The following is a 17,012-nucleotide window of genomic DNA, read 5'->3' as shown; positions in this document are numbered from 1 at the left end:
CATACATAACTGCACTGCCCTAAACCCTTAAACACTGCCACCAGCACGTCTCCCTACACCACCCAAACACACTACACTACCCTAAACCCTAAATCTACACCCAGCACAACCCCGTAGACTACACAAACACCACTGCACTACCCTTAACCCTAAAACACTACCCGCAGCACGACCCCTTCACTACTCAAACACCACTGTACTGCCTTAAACCCTAAAACACTAACCCAGCACGACCCCCTACACTACACAAACACCACTGCACTACTCTAAACCCTAAATCTACCCCCAGCATGACCCCCTACACAACACAAACACCACTGCACTACCCTAACCATAAAACACTACCCAAAGCAGGACCCCCTTCACTACACAAACACCACTGTACTACCCTAAACCCCAAAACACTACCCCCAGCACGACCCCCTACAGTACCCAGACACCACTGCACTACCCTAAACCTTAAAACACTACCCCAGCATGACCCCCTACTCTACCCAAACAACACTGCACTACCATAAACCCTTAAACACTACCACCAAAATGACCCCCTACACTATACAAACACCACTGCACTACCCTAAAAACGAAAACACTACCCCCAGCATGACCCCCTCACAACACAAACACCACTGCACTACCCTAAACCCTAAATCTACCCCCAGCATAACCCCCTAAACTACACAAACACCACTGAACTACCCTAAACCCTAAAACACTACCCCCAGAATGAACCCCTACACTACCCAAACACCACTGCAATACCCTAAACCCTAAAATACTAACCCCAGCATGACCCCCTACACTACACCTGCACCACAGCACTACCCTAAGCCCTAAAACACTACCCCCAGCACGACACCCTACACTACCCATACATAACTGCACTGCCCTAAACCCTAAATCACTGCCACCAGCACGTCTCCCTACACCACCCAAACACACTGCACTACCCTAAACCCTAAATCTACGCCCAGCACAACCCCGTAGACTACACAAACACCACTGCACTACCCTTAACCCTAAAACACTACCCGCAGCACGACCCCTTCACTACTCAAACACCACTGCACTGCCTTAAACCCTAAAACACTACTCCAGCACGACCCCCTACACCACACAAACACCACTGCACTACCCTAAACCCTAAATCTACCCCCAGCATGACCCCCTACACAACACAAACACCACTGCACTACCCTAACCCTAAAACACTACCCAAAGCACGACCCCCTTCACTACACAAACACCACTGTACTACCCTAAACCCTAAAACACTACCCCCAGCATGACCCCCTTCACTACTCAAACACAACTGCACTAAGGTAAACCCCAAAACACTACCCCCAGCACGACCCCCTACACTACCCAAACACAACTGCACTAAGCTAAACCCTAAAACACGATCCCCTACACTACATAAACACCACTTCAATACCCTAAACCCTTAACCACTGCACCAGCACAACCCCCTAGACTACACAAACACCACTGCACTACCCTAAACCCTAAATCTACCCCCAGCATAACCCCTAAACTACACAAACACCACTGAACTACCCTAAACCCTAAAACACTACCCCCAGAATGAACCCCTACACTACCCAAAAACCACTGCAATACTCTAAATCCTAAAATACTAACCCCAGCATGACCCCCTACACTACACCTGCACCACTGCACTACCCTAAGCCCTAAAACACTATCCCCAGCACGACACCCTACACTACCCATACATAACTGCACTGCACTGCCCTAAACCCTAAAACACTGCAACCAGCACGTCTCCCTACACCACCCAAACACACTGCACTACCCTAAACCCTAAATCTACGCCCAGCACAACCCCGTAGACTACACAAACACCACTGCACTACCCTTAACCCTAAAACACTACCCGCAGCACGACCCCTTCACTACTCAAACACCACTGTACTGCCTTAAACCCTAAAACACTACCCAGCACGACCCCCTACACTACACAAACACCACTGCACTACCCTAAACCCTAAATATACCCCCAGCATGACCCCTATACAACACAAACACCACTGCACTACCCTAACCCTAAAACACTACCCAAAGCACGACTCCCTTCACTACACAAACACCACTGTACTAACCTAAACCCTAAAACACTACCCCCAGCACGACCCCCTTCACTATTCAAACACGACTGCACTAAGGTAAACCCCAAAACACTACCCCCAGCACGACTCCCTACACTACCCAAACACAACTGCACTAAGCTAAACCCTAAAACACGATCCCCTACACTACATAAACACCACTTCAATACCTTAAACCCTTAAACACTACACCAGCACAACCCACTAGACTACACAAACACCACTGCACTACCCTAAACCCTAAAACACTACCCGCAGCATGATCCCCTTCACTACACAAACAACACTACACTGCTTTAAACCCTAAAACACTACCCCAGCAGGACCCCTGCACTACACAAACACCACTGCACTACCCTAAACCCTAAATCTACCCCCAGCATAACCCCCTACATTACCCAAACACCACTGCACTACCTTAAACCCTAAAAAACTACCCCAGCATGACCCCTATACTACCCACACACCACTGCACTATCCTAAACCCTAAAACACTACCCCCAGCATGACCCCCTATACTATACAAACACCACTGCACTACTCAAACCCCTAAAACACTACCCCCAGCACGACCCCCTTCACTACCCAAACACAACTGCACTACCCTAAACCCTAAAACACTACCTCCAGCATGAACCTCTACATTACCCAAACACCACTGCACTACCCTAAACCCTAAAGTACTACCCCCAGCACAACGCCATAAACTACTGCACTTCGAAAAACCCTAAAACAGTACCCCTAGCATGACCCCCTACACTACACAAACACCACCGCACTACCCTAAACCCTAGAACACTACCCCGTGCAGCACCCCTACACTACCCAAATTAAACTGCACTACCCCAACCACTAAAACACCACCCCCAGCATGTAATTTCTTTTGTCGAAGCACACGTGAAATCAGTAATAAATGTCTCTTGTAATAACCACGAAATAGAAAATAATTTGTGTGGGCTTCTCTTCTTCTTTATTTTCGAGTTGAATCTTCAAAAAATCTTTAATTTGTAAACATTCCTTCACTCCCCAACGCGTTTCGTCGATAAGGGATTAACCCATACGACTTCCTCATGGCTGGAAGTAATAAACAATGCAAATTGGAGTACAAAAACCTCCTTATTCCATTCTTAATAGCCCACATTACTTCCATGTGCAAAAGGAAATAAACATGCTGTGTGATTTCACACTCTTAGTAACCCATGTTTAACACGTTTTTATATTCTTTAACAATTTTACCTCAAAGATTAAATATTCATTACACCTGCTTAGCCACCATCATGAATGTGAGCATTGAACAATTTCAGTGATGGCACCAGACATGCGGCACATGCTATAATATCAAGCCTGAATAAATAGTCTGTACCCTATTTTCTTGTAACTTTCTCCTATAAAGAAACAACCACGTAAAACCGCATTACACACTGCGGAGCACATGATGCATAGGCTGGACTTATCACCACATTTGACAGCACAAACATACCTTCATATACTGTTTTATTATCTTCAGTAGTAATTGTTGATCATATCCAAATTGGGTTGTTGGCGCTAACCTGAAATATAATTCCACAATCTAAGTAAACTCCATCCTGTATTATTTTTTATCCAAGGTCAAGCAACAAAATTTCTAACCATCTCATAGTTACTACTTCTCACCTGATTCTTTGTCTTGTTTCTCTGATAAACCGCAATCGTATTCCCAATCTTTCACCATAAGCATTAGTCATTCAGTCCTCCACAATCCCTGCAGTACGGAGATCTAAAGGATTACATAATCAGAATTCTTCCATTCAAAACGTTCTTAATAGTCAGAGTCACATAAAAGCCGACACTGTCAAAGCTCTCCCACTTACTTTCAAAACACCATGGACCCCGGATACAGGAACACATCCGTGTTTGCTGTTACCGCGTTTGTTTAAACCAACTATGGAAACGAACAAGGTGACTTGCGTTATGGATAAGTTACCAGCGCCATTTTGGATAGGTCTTACACTAATGTATTTGAATCGGAAGAATATCAAACCATATTAATGACTGAGTAAAACACTTCGACCGTTCTGATCCTGCACCATAATTGTGGAAGGTATACTCCCGCTCGCTATCTATTGTATAAATCACCGTCCAAGACATGCCAATGAATTCATGCGCCTCCCGTTCGTTCACGATAAGAAACTAACGAAATAACTTGTTTTGGCATGCCCAGACGGGCGCCATTAAGGCCGAGTATAATATTTATATAATATTGAGGGAAGTTTCATAAAGCGATCATTATTCTTTCATTCTCTATGAACCACCAAATAAATGACAACTACTATTTATAATTAAATAAAGTTTCCAACGAATAATATCACAACAACAAAAGTAATTGCAGTCCAGCCTCCTCGGGCGGCATATTGATATCTTGTCGCCTCATAAAAGAATAATCATCCTTTAAACACAAAATTAATATTCAGCAACATAATACCCTGTTGTTTGGCCTTTCTCTAAAGCCATAAGCTGTAATATTCTTACAGACATTCTTTACGAACCTTAATCACCAATAATGCTAATCCACTCTCACTATACCATAACTACTACAAAGTTCTTCAACCTATGGTGTAACATATCTACACCATTCTTTTTTAAAGTAAGTAAACGTTTATTGTTTAGTTAATTAAAACCATAACAAACGATTAAAAGAAAAATTGTCCTTTACAATAAAACAGATAAAAATTATTTCCAGACGCAGTTTAAAAAAGCAGAATTTCTGAAAATACCATGAAATTTTAACAATTGTACATCAGTAATTCAGTCATTAATATAAAAGGCCTATTTGTTTAGATATTTCATATTGCTTTCAATCGCTTTTCAAAAGCTATCAGGAACTTTATCAGTTTGCAGTTAATTATGGGGGATGTTGAGTCCAAAGCACCAATAATGGCAGACCTACAGGTACGTAGTCTCTTGGCCCTGAAAATGTGCTTTAAAAAGTACGTACGTTCCTGATTCAGGGTCTTACAGTGGCATACAATGTGGATTAAATTTTCTTTTGTAGTGCCGCATAGACGACAGACAACTGAGTCTGGTCGTTTCCAGACCGGTTCGTCTGCAAGAGTTGGTAATTTACCGAATCTCACGGCCATTAGCCTCTTTTTGATGAAAACCGAATATGTTGTTTCTAAGTAGGCAGCCGGTGTGAGTGTTTTATAACTGTTAATCACGAACCAAGAATGGGAGCGGTCTGAAAAGATGGCTTTGTCAGTAATTAATGAATGAAATTTAGCCCCCTTTTTTAGTGCCTGTTTAAAGAAAATGTATGGCAGATCTTTATCCCATAGTTTGGCGGTGCATGTTTGCTCCAGAGCGCAAGTCAGATATTTATTAGTGGCTGAGTTTTGTTGGTTTTCTAATTCCTGCCACAAAAATCGGTTCATAGTATTATTTGTGGAATTCATTTTAATCCGGTACCATACTCTGATGCTTGTGTAAAGTCGTCCCAATGACTCATTCATTACGCCAAATTCTAGACGCACCTGAGCAGGTGAAGCTGAGCTCGGTAATTTTAGGACCTTCTTGTAGATTTTTGTGATGAGGTTGTTTAAAATAACTGCGTCCTTGCCATGCATTGCTACGCTAGCATACGCTAGGGTAGGAAGAACTTTGGTGGCCATCACTGTCAATAGGGGAGTAAACGAAGGACCTTCCAATTTTTTTGCAAGTATACTTAAAGCAAATATTAGGGCTCCTGCTCTTTGCGTCATGTATTTTTTTTGAGCGTTTAAATTCAGTTTGTCGTCGATGTAATAACCTAAATATTTGTAATTTGATACTCTTTCCAGGAGTTTTCCTTCAAGCGTGATATTAAGATGCGCAGATCTGCGGTTGGTTATTAACATTGTCTTTGTCTTGGACAGGTTAAAAGCTAGATTATTTGCCACCAGAAACTCCGATGTTACAGCTAGTAGTCTAGACAGGCCCACTTTGGTTAGGCTCAGAAGCACGATGTCATCGGCATAAGCCATATGAGTGAGTTGGAGGTTGCCAAGTTTCGGTGCATGAGCATTACAGTTGTTTAATTTGCCTGAGAGGTCAGAAATGAATAAGTTAAATAGTTGTGGTGCTAGGACACAACCCTGTTTTAGTCCGATCGATGTGTAGACTTTTCTTGATAGATGTGACCCGTTCCCTAGCTTGATTTGTGTCCAGGTCTCTGAGTAAAACAGGAGTAGGCCCCTAAGTATCTCTTCCGGTATGGCGTATCTTCTTAACTTCGCCCATAGTAGCTTACGGTCAACACTGTCAAATGCTGCCTGCAGGTCAATAAAGCAGAGGTTAAGATCCTGTTTAGCATGCAGGCATTTATCTGCTATCATGGTTATTGACATTATGTTTGACATAGTTCCAATTCCAACTCTAAATCCAGTCTGGTTAATTGGGATCATTGCTTTATCTTCTGCCCAATTTACCAGATCTTTTAAAAGGAGTGATGCGAAATATTTAGCTTCTATGTCCTGGAGTGTTATTAGACGATAATTTAGAGGATTAGCTCTATCTCCTCCTTTGTATATGGGGGTGATGATAGAGCCTTTCCAACTTTCAGGAATGCGATTACAGTTTTGAACATCTGCAAAAAGTTTTTCTAGCGATGGGGCCCAAAATTCTGGTGCTTGTTTAAAGGCGATTTGCTGGATACCGTTTGGTCCCGGTGCCCCATTACTTTTACCCTTTCTAATAGTGGTGATTATCTCCTCCACTGAGTAGGCGCCAACTATAGTCGTGGAGTGTACCGAATTCCTTGAGACCGTTGTCGTTGGGTAAATACGGCATTGATCTTTGCTATTATTCGTATAGGAATCCCCCGAAACGAATTGCTGCCCAAGTGCCTTCATTGGGTTTTCTTTAAATTTTAAAGACAAAAATGTTGCCCATTCGGATTCTTGGATATTTGATGTTAGTACGTTTCGTGGTCTTATTAGCTGGTTTATAGTTTTCCAAAATTTATTTGAGTCTTGAAGTTTAGTACTGGCCAATAAATTGATCCAGAATTCATTATTCGACTCCCTTTTATGGTCCCAAATCTATTTTTATATAACTTTCTTTGAGCGAGAAAGGTTTCCAGATAGCTCCGGTCGTTAATGTTTAGTTACAAGTTTTTTTGCCTTCTTCGCAATGCCCTTCTTAGTACTTGTAGCTCCAACGGCAAGATCTTTCTTGGGTTCTCTCTCTTAGCCCCTATTTTAAATGATTTCATTTTTGCCTGTAGCTTCTCTGTAAAAAGGGACCAGGCTTGGATTTTATCCGTTGTTACACTTTCCAGCTCTTTCAATATAACCTCAATTATTATAATCCAATGCTCCTCGTTCAAGCTATTCCAATATATACGCTTTAGGTTAAGTGTACCTAGTTGGCCCTGTAGGGAACAGGCAGGTTGAAGTGTTTCTGCAAAGGAGTTGAGTTTAAGATGTTGCTTCCCGTGATCACTCATTGGTGTATATTCTATGTAAAAGGTAAGTAAGTGGGGGATCAATTGAAGACTAACAATGGTAAAGTCCAATATTGATTGGGTGTTTGTCCCATAATATGTTTTTTTCGGGGGCTGGTCTTCCTCTGTCCTGCCATTCAAGACTCGCATGCCTAGGTACTTTTTTGTTTTTTCTGGTTTGTAAATATTGGATACAAGCTAGTACATGAAAGGGAGTCCTCTTTTTTTTTGTTTCTCGCTTTCCGTTCTTTTTTCTTTTGTCTTTTTGTTAATATTTGTTTTATCGGCTCAGCAATAATGGACTCCGTCGTTGATTTTTCCTTGATGTCGTTAGACTCTGTATTATTCACGGACTTAGATGGCTGTTCTTCACTCATTTTTGCGCAGGACTTGTTGCTGCCTGTTTGTAGACGCTCGGTTATGGTGATATTTGGGCCGTCTGTGTCTCTTTTGCGGATAATGGCTTGTTTATTTAAATTAATGATCTGTTCCAGGACCATTGGTAGAGTACTCATTTTGTCGAGAATAGGGCCACAAGGACAGGATGGTTGCAAGTCGATGGTGTTAGCTTGGGCTCTTTTGATTAAGGTGTTAAGATGATCTAATTTCGTGTTTATCCCAGCTATGTAGGAGGCGATTATGTTCATTAGATCAATTTGGATATCCAGCTTATCAGATTGCATAATTAACGTAGCCGTCGCTGTTTGTAGTGCTTGCAGGAGGGGAACGACAAGAATCGGGGACCCTTCGCCTTTATGTGAATTTGTGTCTGCTTCATGTATTGACGGTTTCATGTGCTCCATTTCGTTTTCTGATGAGGCATGTACTCCGGCAAGGTCCGTTAGTCCGGATAAGAATCTATTTTTGCTCAGATCTAGTGAGTGTAATGCCTCATTCTCCTTGAGCTTTGTGGACTCTATATTAGGTAGCCCCTGGTACGACCGATTGGCAAGGCCTTTTTCATCCAATAGATCTCTGACTTGAGATGGGCCTGTGTTCGACCGTAATTGAAAAGGCTCATCAAAGCTAGAGTGGAATAAATGGGTATGATTTTGTTGTAATATGTCCCCACTATCCGTACTTAATGTAGGAGGTCCACATATTTGGCTTTCTCGAGAGTTTTGTTGTTCGACGATGTCTAGGTCCTCATTGCTCGCTGTATGTATTAATGCTGATATCGTGGAGCTTGCTTCTCTTTTAGGCGAATTTTTTATGTGCTCATCGTTTTGTTGGTAGACCTGAGCTATAGTAACCGGACAGTCTTTGCTGGATAGTGCAGCTTGATTCACGAATGCTTCCACCGGCCAGTCGATTCCTTCAAGGTCTTTTGCTGGGACCATTGGGGTCAATAATCCCACAGCGTCTGCTATTGAAGAAAACAGTGCTGAGCCCGGATCTTTCAGGAACTGGAGTCGTAAGTCCTGTGAGGAGTTTTTGCTCGTTTTTGACTTTTCAAAGAAGGTGGTAATTGGTGAAATTAAGGGATTTTGTAAGGTGTTATTTGCCTTGTTTACAGTTGTTTTTTCAATTCTTCTCCTTTTGGCTGTACTTTTAAGAGTTGTTGACTTCTCGCCTGGGGCTTTTCTTACTTTGCCAGATCTCATGTTTAGGCCGGAGAGGGCTGGAGACACCTACGGCTAGGGTCTCACAGCTTCTCAACTATGCCCGGCGGCTTTCGCCCTGTATCTACACCATTCAGATCTTCATAAAACAACTAAAATGACCCGGTAACAGCTGAAAAAAATTTCTCAATGGGAGGTGTTAACGAAATCCCAAATGACCAATCACACATGATTCTACCTTACCTTTATTCTCTAACATTCAACTCAGAACCATTCGCTTAGTCACAGACCTGATCATTTACTCGCCTAGGAAGTACTGTAACTCTCGGTCATAATTAAGACCATCTTCCACGGCCCTCAAGCGCATGATCCATCTCGCCTCATGCCTCCGCAGTGTGAGTTCTCTATTACCTCCCCGCGCTTCCATCTTCACATGTTCAATACCACAGAATTGAAATGATTTATGTACATCTTGCGCTGTACAGTTATGTATATGTTCTGCAATGGGATACCTCTGATCATTATTCTTAACAGCTCTCCAGTGTTCACTAATCCTATCCTTAAGAGCCCTTATTGTGCTACCCACATATATTTTCTCACATTTACACATAATCACATACACAACATACTTTGTGCTACAGTTAATGTTGGACACAATATCATAGATTCGTTCTCCATTAAACTGAAATTGCTTCGTTTTGTCCTTAGCATGCTTACACATGCCACAATGGCCACACTTAAAGAAACCTTTACTAAAATGTGAAAGCCATTGTTCCTTCTTAACCTCTACTGGGTAGCTTGGACTCAGGATTGTGCCTAACGTTCTGCCTCTCCGATAAGTAATCTGTGGTTTATCTGACAGAAACTCTCGTAATGTCTTATCCGCCTTCAGGATATGCCAATGTTTAGACATACTTTTGTACAAAATAGTACTAATGGGAGTATAATCTGTAATCATTCTGATCATGAGTGACTTATTTCTAGGTTTTTGGGATTTTAAGGTGGATGCGCATTTTATCTTAAGTGCTCTCTGTGTTGCTAGCTCCAAATCTCTTTTACCATAACCCCTTTGAGTGAACCTCCTTTCCATATCTTCTACACATTCCCTGAATTGACTATCCTCACTACAGTTACGCCGTGCCCGTAACATTTCTCCATAAGGGATTGCCCTGATCTGATGCCTGGGGTGTGCACTGCCAGCATGTAAAATAGCATTACAGGAAGTGGGTTTCCGATACATCTTACTGCAAATTTTGTCATTGTGTATGAATAATTCTACATCTAGAAATACCACATTAGTGGAGCTCATGCATGAAGTAAATCTTATATTCATAGCATTGCTGTTCAAATAGTCAATGAATCCTCTCAATTTTTCTTCTGTTCCCGTCCATATCAGTATACAATCATCAATGTATCGTCCCCAATACAAGATGTCATCATTCCAGTGTTTACCAGCAGGGCCCCATATCACTGTCTCCTCCATCCAGCCCATAAATAGATTTGCAAATGCCGGAGAAAATCTTGAACCCATTGCTACTCCTTGGGTTTGCCTAAACCATTCCCCATTAAAAAATAATTATTAGACAATATTAAGTCTGTCATGGTTAATAACATCTGGGTGTGTCCCCATTGGCTTGCTGGCTTTTTCATAAGAAAATACTCAATGGCTTTAATCCCTAAATCATTAGGTATACTTGTATAAAGTGATATGACATCCAACGTTACTAATTTCATACCAGATTCCCGCGTGATATCACCCAGTATATTCAGGATGTGCTTGGTGTCCCTAATATACGATGGCAGATTCACTACCAACGACTGTAAGTACACATCGACATACTGAGACAAACGCTCTGTTGGTCCTCCTATTCCTGCCACAATGGGCCTCCCTGGTGGAAATGGGAGGTCCTTATTAGGCCTGGGCGAAAATTTCGTTCCGTTCGCGGAAATTGCGATAATTTGACATTTTCGCGTTCCGCGGAGAGCGCGAAAATGTCAAAATTTCCGGTTTCCGCAGCTTGGGGATAATTTGTTTCTTGCTCGCGCTGTAAATTAATACATTCTCGCGCTCGCGCGATCGCCTTACCTGAATCCCTGCGTTCGCCGACAAGTTTTCTTGATCCGGTCGCGTTCTCCATGAGATGTATTGTTTTTAGCCATTTGAGCTGTCTCGCGACAGTTCGCGCCCGCAATGACGTCATGCGTCGCGTGATCACGTCTTTCTTCTCGCGATCATGCACCGCGAGACAACTCAAAACAAGATGGCCGCGCCCGCAAGCAACCACATGGGTAAGATGGCGACCCACAACCATGCAGAAAATCTCGCGAACATGCTGGAAAAAAACTTCCACATCTTCGCGATATTTCCGCTTGTTTGCGATAATTTTAAACATTTTCGCGATAATTTGCGAAAGTTAATTTCGCAAATTCCGCCCACCCCTAGTCCTTATGAATTTTTGGCAATGTGTATAGACAAGGATATCGTGGACGGTTCACCTTTAAATAAAACAATTCTTCATCATCTAAGAGACCTTGATAATGCCAATTCTGTAACATTCCATTAATTTTTGTGATAAGAGAGAACATATGGTTGTGCGAAACTCTTTGATAGTTTTCTACATTATTCAATTGGGAATAAATCTCACGATCATAATCAATCTTATTCATTATAACAATGTTACCCACTTTATCTGCCTTTCTAATAATCAACCTGGGGTCTTCTACTAGTGTCTTGAGTGCCTGACGTTCATTTATTGATAAGTTATCCCCACGATGTTTAAAAGAAGGGCTTGACTTCCGCATACCAATCTCAAGATCATTAGTAACTAAAGTATCAAAAATCTCCACATTGTTACCACTGATTAAGTTCGGGGACCATCTTGACTTTTCTTTCAAACCACTTGTCACTGATAGATCTGGTCTTACATCTAAGTCCTCCAATACCTTCCCAATAGTAACTGGATCTTCCTCTAATTCCGTTATAGAGAGTAAAGTCACTGTATCCTGAATATCCGTGATCGTCAGTACATTTGACATTGGATCACAAATTTGTGAAATACACTCTTTATTAGGTTTAGGATTCAAGGCAAAATGTTTTTTCAACTTTAGTTTTCTAACAAACCGAAATAAATCTATCTTGGTGTCACAAATGTCTCCCTTATAATATGGACAGAAACCCAAACCTTTTTTCAAAAGCATTATCATATCATTTGTCAGGGTTTGATCTGAAAGATTGATAACTTCCACTTCTCCTACTTCTGATGTATTTAATCCTTCTTGTTCCAAGAGCGAGTCTTCATTCCTATTTTGTCCCCTTCCGTTCCTACTTCTCTTGCCCCTCCTTGTTTTCTTGTATTGTCTACTCTTTTGACCTGTTCCCTGTTCCCTCTCTTGATGCGATTCACTTCCTGTAGAAAGGAGGAATTTCCCAAAGGGCATGGTTGCCTATTAATAGTACTCGGTCCACCCTCCACATCACTACCACTCGTTGGTATTGTGCTCAGTGATGTATTACTAGAGCTGGTGGACGGCGTTTCTGTTATCTTTCTATTTTTGTCAGTTACAATCAGATGGTCATTATTTTTGGAGAAAGTAAAAACGCTCCCATTATTACAATCTACTTCGTCCCTCTTAAGCTTACGTGCCTTCCTTTGTTTAACATCATTTTGATGATTTATTAGAACCCCTTTTAAGATCTCATAATTCTTTGCTGTTACCTCGGGCATATTGAGAGATGCGATTTCACCCTCCAATTGAGCAATCTCCAGCTATAAACTTTTCACTTTTCTTTCCGCGTTTTCGATCAGAATTTCCATCAATTTAACTGAGCTAGATGTAAGCTCCTTCTCCCAAATTCCAAGGAGATCCTCGTCCAGATCATCGTAGGTTGGGATGATCTGGGAACGAAGAACCCTTGGGATCCTATTTAGTTTTAAATACTGTTTGAGCGTGGTGCCATCCCACCATTTTGACATTTCTGAACGCCTCAATCTCTCTAATCTTATAAATTTATTTCTCAACCCCTCATTCTTGGGTTGATTTGTTTCTCTTATATCTTCTGTTACTGTATTTCCTTTGCACAGATTATCAAACAACTCTGCAGCCAGTCTGTCTCTGTCCAGATTATCACTCATTTTGATAATTTAAAGTGTTTGTGGTGCTGCAACCCTTAATTGGTACAAATTAAAGTGGGTGTCAAGGGAAAGAACGCGCAACCTGCAAAATTACACAATCTTTAACTGTACGAACAACAATTTACAATACGGTGCATTCAAATTGAGGTTTAAACACCCCAAACCCTCAAAAAACAATCAAAGATTGATTCATGTAATTTCTTTTGTCGAAGCACACGTGAAATCAGTAATAAATTTCTCTTGTAATAACCACGAAATAGAAAATAATTTGTGTGGGCTTCTCTTCTTCTTTATTTTTGAGTTGAATCTTCAAAAATTCTTTAATTTGTAAACATTCCTCCACTCCCCAACGCGTTTCGTCGATAAGGGATTAACCCATACGACTTCCTCAGGGCTGGAAGTAATAAACCATACAAATTGGAGTACAAAAACCTCCTTATTCCATTCTTAATAGCCCACATTACTTCCATGTGCAAAAGGAAATAAACATGCTGTGTGACTTCACACTTTTAGTAACCCGTGTTTAACACGTTTTTATATTCTTTAACAATTTTACCTCAAAATTAAATATTCATTACACCTGCTTAGCCACCATCATGAATGTGAGCATTGAACAATTTCAGTGATGGCACCATTCCCAGACATGTATTATGCCACCCCTGGTCTGGCCTTCCAATCAGACACAACTGGCTGATCACTCAGCTGGGGCAAGGTCGTGTAATCACCCCTTGCTTAGATATAGTATGCCTATATCTACCCTTATATATAGACACATGTGTACCTATCAGTCACTCCTATGGCAGGCCTTGACAATCCTGGAGGCAGAGTGCTTGGTAACATGTGAGATGGTGCTATAGCATGAGCTGAGCCTGTCTGCAGCTTTCAGAACCATGTCCTTATAGCTGTTCTATGATATAGCCTACCATATACTCTTAAAGTGCCTTATAATCTTAAACGGTTATGGTAACTATGGTTTGGCTTTATCAAAACATGTCGTGTAAGGTGTCTAACACTTTGGAATAATACCCCCATACCATTTCTGGTGATGAGGATATTATTCCTCCCTTCTAGAGGGAGAGACATGTTAAAATCCTACTTTGCTGTTTAACTCTAACCAAAGCCTCAGCATCACAAAATGGATGCTGCTGCCACAGACACGAGTCTGACCTCCTGCTGCTGGGAGTGATCCCGGCAAGGGAGCTTTGGACAATAGGTTTCCTGCTTGGGGAGGTGCTAGCACCTCCCCAGACAGACTTTAGTGTATTGGGGCAGGGAGGGCTGAAAGGAATGAGACATGCCTGGGGCACACAAGGTGTCCCATGCATAGTCCAGTTCAAACCGGTGCTGGGGCACTCCAGCCCCAGTCCTGGCGCGAAACTGGACAAAGGGAAGGGGGTGTAACCCCCTCCCTCCCAGGTCCCACCCATAAGGCGTGACCTAGCAGGTATCCCAGCCCCCCAGATTAGTATAAGAGTGGGAGTTGGGCCTCAAGACTTTGGATTATCCTGAACCTGCAACTTGAACAGAAACTCTGGACCTTCGACATTCGACGAAAGAAGAAGACTGAAGAATCTCCCTTGTGGCCAAGGAGTGGCTACCCTGTGCAAACAGGCACCATCAAGAGACTACCCTTTGCTTTGCTGAAGTTCTACGAGGGACCGACTGCAGAGCCCGACCAGAGCCTTGACTTCCAGACTTCTCCGACCCTGATCCACATCCACAGCCGTGCTGAGATCCGTGGAGGCGACGAGAGACGTGGGACCGGCTACCTGGGAAAAGTGGCTAGTATCTTCAAGCGCAGCTTCTGAGGCACCCTCGAAGTTGTGCACCGGGGATTGAGAAGCCCCAACCCCAAGCACCATCTGCACCGAAGATCAGCCCCCCACACTCCACGAGTCCTGCGTGGGGCCCTTCTGCATTTTCCTGCTTGCCGCGTCTGTCCGGTTGCTTGCCCGCTGGCTAGTGGCCTTTGAGACGACGCACCCTGAAATCTTCAGTGCTGGTTTGGCTCCTCCAGACTGGCTCCCGCTTCTCTGCCAAGGAGAAGCACCCCAGACCTTCCTGGTCTGCACCAGAAGCAAGTCCTCCGTTCTTCGTGGGTTCCGCTTGCCAAGGCTTGGTGAGTCCTAGTCCAACTTCGACACTGCCGACAGCAAGAGCCTTTGTGGGACAGTTCGCCTCCTGGTCCTGGTTGTCCTCGACGTTTCCTGGTCCTCGTGGCTGCAGCGACAAGCTTCACCTTCACCTGCAATCTTCACGACATCGCCTGGTTCCTTCCTGGTTCCACGTGGTCACTGGCTAGTGACCTTGACTCTGTCCCTTCTGCTTGCAGGTCTCCTCTCCTCTTGATCCCAGCCTTGGGATCCACCGGACACTCTGCACTGACTGCCTGTCAGCAACTTTCCTTCAGGCATCCATAGAAGTCCACGACGAAACCCGACGCAAGTTCACACCTATGCACCCGCAGCCCATGGGCTAGGTAACTTGGGTACTTCGGTGCTCACAAGGGTAGTGACTATCCTAGGGTCTAGTTTCCGAGTCTCGACTTTCTAGCTATACCAGAAGTGTCCTAAAACTGCTTATTTCTAACTGCTAGTGATTCTATTGACTTTTACGCATTACACGTGAGTGTTTCCACTCTGCACCTGAATCCGGTGGGCCTCCCACTTCCCACCTGTTGCTAGTGTAGTGTAGCCCCAGCGATTCCCTAGGCCTAGGCCTATCCTATTTCCATGACAGTGGTCCTTATACCACTTACTTAGTATATGGTTTGCGTGGCCCCTAGGGCCTAACTGTATTACTTAACTGTGTGACTTAATGTATGCATAAATAAGACTGTGTTGTACTTACCTCTAATCTCATAAAGAGTGCTGAGGGTTTGACTAGAATAAATACACTTTATTTTATATATATATCTGTTGTGGTGTCCTTTCATTTGGTATTCAAGGGGTTATATATGGTATCACAGCTGGCTTCACATGCCATTCAGAGTTTAGCCTAAGACTGCTCTTGTCCATGCTACCACTAGGATAGCTGGTCTATAAGGTTGACTTTACAACCAATCACCATAAGGGTATTTGGACTGATATAAGGTGTACACTAGAACTAGTGACATCATACATCAGGCCAACTTTTCACAGGCTGGACTTATCACCACATTTGACAGCACAAACATACCTTCATATACTGTTTTATTATCTTCAGTAGTAATTGTTGATCATATCCAAATTGGGTTGTTGGCGCTAACCTGAAATATAATTCCACAATCTAAGTAAACTCCATCCTGTACTATTTTTTATCCAAGGTCAAGCAACAAAATTTCTAACCATCTCATAGTTACTACTTCTCACCTGATTCTTTGTCTTGTTTCTCTGATAAACCGCAATCGTAGTCCCAATCTTTCACCATAAGCATTAGTCATTCAGTCCTCCTCAATCCCTGCAGTACGGAGATCTAAAGGATTACATAATCAAAATTCTTCCATTCAATATGTTCTTAATAGTCAGAGTCACATAAAAGCCGACACTGTCAAAGCTCTCCCACTTACTTTCAAAACACCATGGCCCCCGGATACAGGAACACATCCGTGTTTGCTGTTACCGCGTTTGTTTAAACCAACTATGGAAACGAACAAGGTGACTTGCGTTATGGATAAGTTACCAGCGCCATTTTGGATAGGTCTTACACTAATGTATTTGAATCGGAAGAATATCAAACCGTATTAATGACTGAG

General features: G+C 42.7%; 1 long non-coding RNA gene across 1 annotated transcript in view; it reads right to left on the bottom strand.

Moving 5' to 3' along the window:
* LOC146870964 (uncharacterized) overlaps positions 1 to 4,040 on the bottom strand; it is a 370,126-nt gene extending 366,086 nt beyond the window's left edge. The window contains exons 1-3 of the long non-coding RNA XR_014959485.1: positions 3,977 to 4,040; positions 3,780 to 3,882; positions 3,607 to 3,676 (exon numbers count right to left, since the gene is read on the bottom strand). This is a non-coding gene — a long non-coding RNA (uncharacterized LOC146870964). The remainder of the gene's footprint in view (positions 1 to 3,606; positions 3,677 to 3,779; positions 3,883 to 3,976) is intronic.
* Between the last annotated feature and the right edge of the window lie 12,972 nt (positions 4,041 to 17,012).

This window comes from Triturus cristatus, chromosome 1_1, assembly GCF_964204655.1.
Source record: "Triturus cristatus chromosome 1_1, aTriCri1.1, whole genome shotgun sequence".
NCBI classification, from domain to species: Eukaryota; Metazoa; Chordata; class Amphibia; order Caudata; family Salamandridae; genus Triturus; species Triturus cristatus.
The sequence above is the reverse complement of the archived record's forward strand: the minus strand, read 5'-3'. Positions and strand labels throughout refer to the sequence as shown.